The following is a 7,784-nucleotide window of genomic DNA, read 5'->3' as shown; positions in this document are numbered from 1 at the left end:
TATTAAAGAACTGCTATGTTAAATTTAAAAATGTAAGAATACATTTTCATTATAAATATTCAACAATACAAAATATAATAAAAAGAAAATACTCCCCCGTACCTTATACTCCATATGACTATCCCACGTTCCTCTACAGATATTCAGTATCCATTGTTAACAGTTTAGGGCAGATCTTCCCAGGCCATTTTCTATATGTTTATATTCATAGGTACGTGAAGACAGAAATATATAAGTTTTACTTTTATTGAGAGTGACTTCATGGTATAATCTCCTTTTACTTAACAATATAGTGTGTAAATCATTCCCTATCAGTAGCTATAGGTCAACCTCACTTCAAAAAATTGATGTGTGGAAATTCATAGTACAAATGAACCACTTCTTATTCAACTGTTTTCATGATGTACATTTAGATTGTTTTATGTCTACTTGCAGTTATAACAGTGCCACAAACAACATCTTTTTTATATCTCCTTGTACAGCATTATCATGTATTGCAAACATGCATGCCTTACAAGAGTCTAGTATGGAAAGTGTTGATGTTCCATAGCTGCTCTTTGGCTACCCGTCAACATGAAAAGCAATGCTGTCAAGGGTTCTCATTTTCAGATGCTAAGCCTCTGCTTTAATTTGGGTCATTATTTTTTTTTATTTTTACCACTCAACCCATTCCACTGGAATGACACAGTCTTCAACTTGTTTTCCTCCCTATCAAAAAAGTGTCACAGTGTTAGTGGACTAAGATGAACCAAATGTAGTGATCAACATATACAGGTGTGGGTCTATTTTTAGTACCGTTATTTCAGAGGATAAAGTTGAAATTCATGGGGGTCCATCCTGATAGGTGCAGAGGGCCGGGTTTTACCTGGCTCCAGTCCTGGCCCTGTTCTCACTCGGGGCAGCCCACTGCTGCAGCTTGCTTAGGTTAATGACATCATGATGAAGACTTGCAATGCTCACTCCCACTCACTGTACAGGGACATCAGTGATGGCTTGTTCGGGCACAATGACCAGTTGTCTGGTCACACATTTGCTGCTCCCCAGCCTAGCCATTCACCACTGCAGTGACTCCATGCTCCCCTCTCAGCTTCCATTGTTTCTACCAATAGCAGCAATATCATATTGTCTCTTTCTCACCCAACTAATCTCCAATGAAGCACATATTCAGCACTTCCATGGGGCAAAGTTCATGTGCCAGGCTGTCTCATGGGTCACTATATAGATGAGCCCCTTTAGGGACAGGTTCCCATCTCTGGCCCTACCAGCTGTGGCCCTACCAGGGAAGCATAACCACATGATCTAAGGCTTGCATGTTAAGGAATTTCAAAGAGGGGCGATGTTAGACATTCAGAAGCATCTCAGAAAGGACCAAGTAACCAGCAGGCAATTTGTATGACTGTCCCCATGGATCTGGAAAGGGCATCCTGCTAAAATTTTTGTCAGGAAGCTCCTTGTCAGTGTTTTCAGCCTGCAGGAGCAACAGAGAGAAAGAGAGTACTTAGATTCCTCCTGATTATAATGTGTTTCTCAGAGAAATAAATAGCCCACTCTCAAGCCCACTTCCGGTTGTCAATTTTTTACAAGCACGGTGAAACTCAATGACTGTTCTTGAAGGTCAATATGGTCCTCTGACAGTGAATTGATTGTTCCAGCAGAGATCTTTAATGAGATTGTCCACACTACTAAGGACCAGCCTTCTCCAGTATATTATAATGACAATAGCGGGACCCTGTGAATGCGGAAAGAGAAGCAACATTCCTGCTCATTTCTTTCTGAAAGCATTCCCCCTAGCAGCAAGGCCTTCTTGTTAATTAGTTGTTAATTATTGAGACAGCTCGTGAAATGTTTATTAAAGAGCTGGCCCACCGACAATGAAAAGAACTGGAGAAAGAGACTGAATTGAAGCATAATTAAAGGAATGAGTTAAGATTTACACAGTTGACTGGCATCAAGGCAATTCTAGCAACTTATCCTTCTGCTGGAGATGAGAGGTACTGTACAAATGCATAATAAACAGACTAGAATACATGAAAATAGAATGGATGCATACAGCTGGAAGGAACCTCAGTAATCGTCTTCCTTCATGTTACAGATTGGGAAACACACAGAACACAGATGAATTGCCCAAGATTACACTTTTAGTTGGTGTCCCAAGAATCAGTTGAGCCAGAGAACTCCACACTATCAGCCCTGTTGAAAGGCAAGTGTTGGGGCATTTGGCTTGGATTTCCCATTGACAAGGGGCCCCTATTCTAGTATTTTTTCTTTACCCTCAAATGAGGTTGGCATAACATATATTGTCAGAGCAACATACCAACAGATTTAGAATTTTAAGCCTGTGTTCTGTTACTGTATAACTAGACCATGTTACTTTTGATGCATTATAAATTAATACTTTTAAAATAAATTCTGTATGAATTCTATGGTGTCATGTATTTATTTGTTAAAGGCATATGTATTTAAAATATCCCAGTTTTGTAACCTTGTTTTGGCATTTAAATTTTTAATGGTTTCTTTTTATTGTAAATAAAATCTATTTATTTGTATTGAGATATAATTGACACATAACATTATATTAGTTTCAGGTGTACAACATGATGATTGAATATTTGTGTATATTAAAAAATGATCACCATTTTAAGTCTAGTTAACATCTGTCACTGTACATAGTTACAGCCCAGGCTGTTTGGGGTCAGTTCTGGTAAATTGAATTTATGATCAAGTGGAGAATTACTTTTCAGAACAAAAAGCTACATCTAACTATATGTCACAACTGACATTTTGGGTTGAGTTATAAAAGCATCTAAGGCACCAGCTGGAAAGTTTTGAAAACATTCTCTGCAGGGATGATGGGTATCACAGCTAAGCTGTGGACATACAAACTGCTTACAATTTCCTACTGTTATAATGGATTGGACAGCCATTTTTATTGGTTAAGTGTCTCCTTTGATTGGTTGGTACCTTTGTTATGCCAATTGTTAAATATTTGCACTACTAAAATTAGTGTATAATTTTTCTCTTGAAAGACAAAACTCCTATGGCTATCTCAATTTTGAGTGTTTTTTTCTTTTTAAATTCAATCTTGTGAATTAGTATTCACACTTTGTAAGTCAAATAAGTCATATGGCTCACAGTCTAAGTGAAGAGTTACACTAAGCCATGTAAATATTTGTCCTATAACATTTCTTCCAGACATTAATTATTATGGGCTCAAGGCATGAACTTCGCCATGCTGTTGTACCTACTTTACAGGCATTGCCTTTCAGAGCACACATAAAGTTAGTGATTTAATACCCCAAATACTCCAGCAAAAAGATGTCTTTAACTTTCTAGACCACATCCTTAGCTTGGTTTCCTACAGATGGTACGCTGTTGATTTATTTCCTGATGGTGCACTCAAGTTTATTGTTTTATTCTTTCGAAGAATGTTATAAATTGCACAGTTTGCTTAGGGTTGGGTGCTAATGGGGTGGGCTGGGGTTTACTGTTAAGAAAGACTACTTCAGCTTATAATAAGGCTGAGGAAGTATTTATAAATAATTATATGCCTCAGTATGGGTATATGTATATAGTTACATTTATTTTTAACAATACATAGAATTTAAGTTAAATATAAAAATTATTCATACACATGGTAATGAAAAAACCACTATACCACTTAAAAATTGTTTAGTTAAGCTCCGATTTTGGGAGTGAGAAGAGTGGTCAATTCTCAGTCCTCATCTTACCTAACTTATCAGAGGAGCACCTGACAAAACTGACAGCTTCCTTCATTTTGCTTCCAGAATATTACATTAGTTTGTTTCTCCTGCCTCCCTGACTGTAGCATCTGTCAGTGAGTTGCCTTTGCTTATTCTGCCTCTTTTGCTCAACTTCTTGGTATTGGGGTGATTAGGTTTTAATCTTTGGAGTTCACCTTTAACTACACTCACTCCCCCAAATTCTAGACTTATGTATCCAATGGCCTAGTCAACATTTCCACTTATATGTCTAATAAACATCTCAAACTGAATTTGTCCAAGACAGAATTCTCAGTTTACAATCTTCCTCCTATTGTTTTTTTCATCTTAGTAAGAGGTAACTCCATTATTCCCTTTGCTCAGGCCAACAGACTGCTCTTCCTTTCTCATCCTCCATACTGAATCCAGCAAATCCCATTAGCTCTTCCTTTGAAATATATAACCAGCGAATCTCACAACCTCCATCCCCTTCCTGGTCCAGACCTCTGTAACCTCTCTACTTTGTTATTGTCATGGCCTAATTTACAGGACTCCTTGTCTCTTGTCTCCACTTAGTCTTTTCTCAGCACAACAACCAGATTTTCCTGGTACTACTTAATTCCAATCATGTTACTCTTCTGTTCAAAACCCTCCAATGATTCCCCAAATCACTCAATACAAAAGCCAAAGCACCTTCAGTTCCCTTTAAAGCTCTACCCTCCACCACCATCTCTAACCTCATCATCCCTGCTTTAACTCTTGCTCCTTCTGCTCCAGGCCCACATACTATTCTGTTGCTCCTCTAATATCCCAAAGATAATGAATGCACATAAAACCTGTAAGCCCAGCCTTATCTTTGGAAACTTAGATCTCAAGACACCACTGACCATTCCTAGAATATTAACCTTAAATATGATGCAATGACTGTCTACACATGGCTTATCAGATAATTCTGTGTTTTTCAAAATAAAAAAAGGTTATTTTATTTTCCATTATCCTTAACATATTTATTTTAGTTATAAAGTTTCAAGGAAAGACAAGAGATGTACAGTATAATTATGAGTACAGAATATGAGCTCACCAGGTCAAGATATGCTAATTATTGCTATGTGAAAATAGCCTCAAAACTTAGTGGTTTAGTGAACTGATTTTTGACAAAGTTTCTAATATCATTCAATGGGGAAAAAATAGTCTGTTCAACAAATAGTGTTAGGACAACTAGATAGCCACATGCAAAGAATGAAGCTGGACCCTTACCTCACACCATGTACTATAAAAATTATTGCAAATTAGATCCAAAACCTAATATAAGAGCTAAAACCATAACTATTAAAAGAAAACTTAGGAGTAAATCTTCATGATCTTGGATTCGGCGATAGTTTTCTTTGATATAGCACCAAAGTATAAGCAACACACAAAAAAAGTAGATAAACTGGACCTCATCACAATCAATAACTTCTGTGTATCAAAAGACACTACTAAGAAAGTGAGAAGACAACCCACAAAATGGGAGAAAATATTTATAAATCATGTATCTGATAAAGAGTCTAGTATCCAGACTTTACAACTCAAGAGAAACAAAAAGCAACTCAATTTTAAAATGGACAAAGCACTTGAATAGATACAGACATTGCTCCAAAGACATATAAATAACCAACAAGCAAATGAGAATATGCACATCATTAGTTGTCAGGGAAATGAAAATGAAAATCATTATAAAATACCACTTCACATCCACTTGGATGGGGAGAGAGAAAGAGAGAGAGAGAGAATAAAGTGCTGGCAGGGATGTGGAGAAATTGGAACCCTTGTATATTGCCAGTGGAAATGTAAAATGGTGCAGCTGCTGTGGAAATCCATTTGGTGATTCCCAATAAATTATACATATACTTACCATATCCTATGTATATAACCCAAAGAATTGAAAACAGTTGTTCAAACAAAAACTTATATACAAAAATTCACAGCTGCACTGTTCCCAATAGCTAAAAGGAAGAAGTAATCCAAATGTCCATTAAATGATGAATGGATAAACAAATGTGATAAACCCATAGAATGAAATGCTATTTGTCCACAAAAAATAATGAACTACTGATACATGTTACAACATGGATGAACCTTGAAAACATCATATTAAATGAGAGAAGTCAGACACAAAAAGTCACATACTGTATGATTCCCTTTATATGAAATATCCAGAATAGGGAATTCCATAGATATTTTAAAAAGATGAGCTGTTTTCATTAACTGGAGACCGAAAGTAATGGAAAATGACCGCTTAATAGGTATGAGGTTTCCTTTTGGGTTGGTGAAAATAAATATTCTCAAACTAGATAATACTGATGGTTGTACAACATTGTGAATATATTACATACCACTGAATTGTACCCTTTCAAATGGTCAATATGGTAAATTTTATGTTATTTTAAAAAAAAAACTTACTGGCTTGAAACAGTAATTTATGATTCATTCTGGGCTTTTCTTCTATGGATTTTGCCTGGACTTACCCATGTATTTAAATTCACCTGGAGAGTCAGAACTTGGATGGGAAGGTCTGAGTTAGCCTCACTCACGTGCCTGGCAGCATTTCCTCATGTGGCCCCTCAAATTATTATAGTCTAGACAGGTTTTCTTACCTGGCATCTCAGGGCAGTATTCTAAGAAAGCTACAAGGTTTTTTTGGAGCGTTGACTCAGAACTCACACAGCATAACTCCCATCAAAAGAGTTGAGGCAATTTTCAAGGCCAGCCCAGACTGAAGGAAAGGGAAATATATGTCACCTCTTAACTGGAGGAGTAACGAAGTCATCATGCAAAACGCTGTACAAAGAGAAATTGTTGCGATCATCTCTGAGAACAACCGGCCACCGGTAGCATTTGTCTCATTCTCATCTTCTAATGTGTATTTTATCAGATTTTTATCTTTTAGACTAAGACAAGTTATGGATTGAAAACCAAAGAGCTGGGCTTAATTTAGATAAATGTACCACTTGGCTTAAAGCAGCTTATATTTTTGGGATTCTGTTGGATGCTTTCTTGCCTCTAGATTCCTAAAAAACCATAGTAATGCTCCATGCTCTTCCAACTTTAGACTGCCTTTAATTGTATTGCTTCACAGCAGAAATCTAGACACACAAACACACACACATCCTCACTATAATTACATGTGTAGAGTCCTATGAGAATAACAATAATTTTGTTCAGGGTTGTCCAAATAACTAATTTTATTTAAGATATACATGCTGGGCTCTTCAGGACTTTTCAAAAAAAAAATGCAGTTTTATCTTACTACTAAGCTAATTTCTTGATTTAATTAATCCCAATATGTTTATTTAACATATATGTACATCTGTATAGTAAGAAAATAATAGTAAAACTTTAGATTTAGAATATAATTTATGAAACACTGCTCACCTCCTCACACAATCACATCAAAATTACAACTAAAATATAAAACAACCATCACTCAGCACCATCAGAAATCAAGTTGATGGAAATCTGAAAACTATGAAATTAAAGAAACCATATCAACCCAGAGTGGTAGGAGGGCCAGAGACGTGAAATAGGATGGTCCCACATCCACATGTTGGGGATAAAAATTTGTGAGGAATATCTTCGGAGCAAGGAGTCCCAGCCCCACATCAGGCACCCCAGCCCAAGGTTCCAGTGCCAGGAAGGTAAGTCCCCAAAACTTCTGGCTGCAAAAGCCAGCAGGCATTGAGTTGGTGGGAGAAACTTCTTGTGTCCCAAGCAGTTCCTCTTAAGGAACCCACACATGGACTTACCTACTCAGACTCACTCCCTCAGAGCTTCAGCACGGGGGTAGCAACTCGAAAAATACCAGTGGCATACAAGGAGGAACTGAAGTGCCTGGCATCAAGGTGAGACCTGGGGGAGACTTTCTCCCAGACGGAAAAGAGGGCAGAGGCCATTGTCCTTTTTCCGAACACTCCCCCAAAAGAGCCACAGAGCTGACAAACTGGTGCCATATCTGAGACTCCATCAACCTGGCTAACATTGTTTGCCTCACCCTGGAGATCCCCTGAGGTTCTATCCTGCCCAACT

The sequence above is a fragment of the Furipterus horrens genome, unplaced genomic scaffold (assembly GCF_987537825.1).
Source record: "Furipterus horrens unplaced genomic scaffold, mFurHor1.1.pri manual_scaffold_2, whole genome shotgun sequence".
Taxonomy (NCBI): domain Eukaryota; kingdom Metazoa; phylum Chordata; class Mammalia; order Chiroptera; family Furipteridae; genus Furipterus; species Furipterus horrens.
This window is presented reverse-complemented; position numbering follows the sequence as displayed.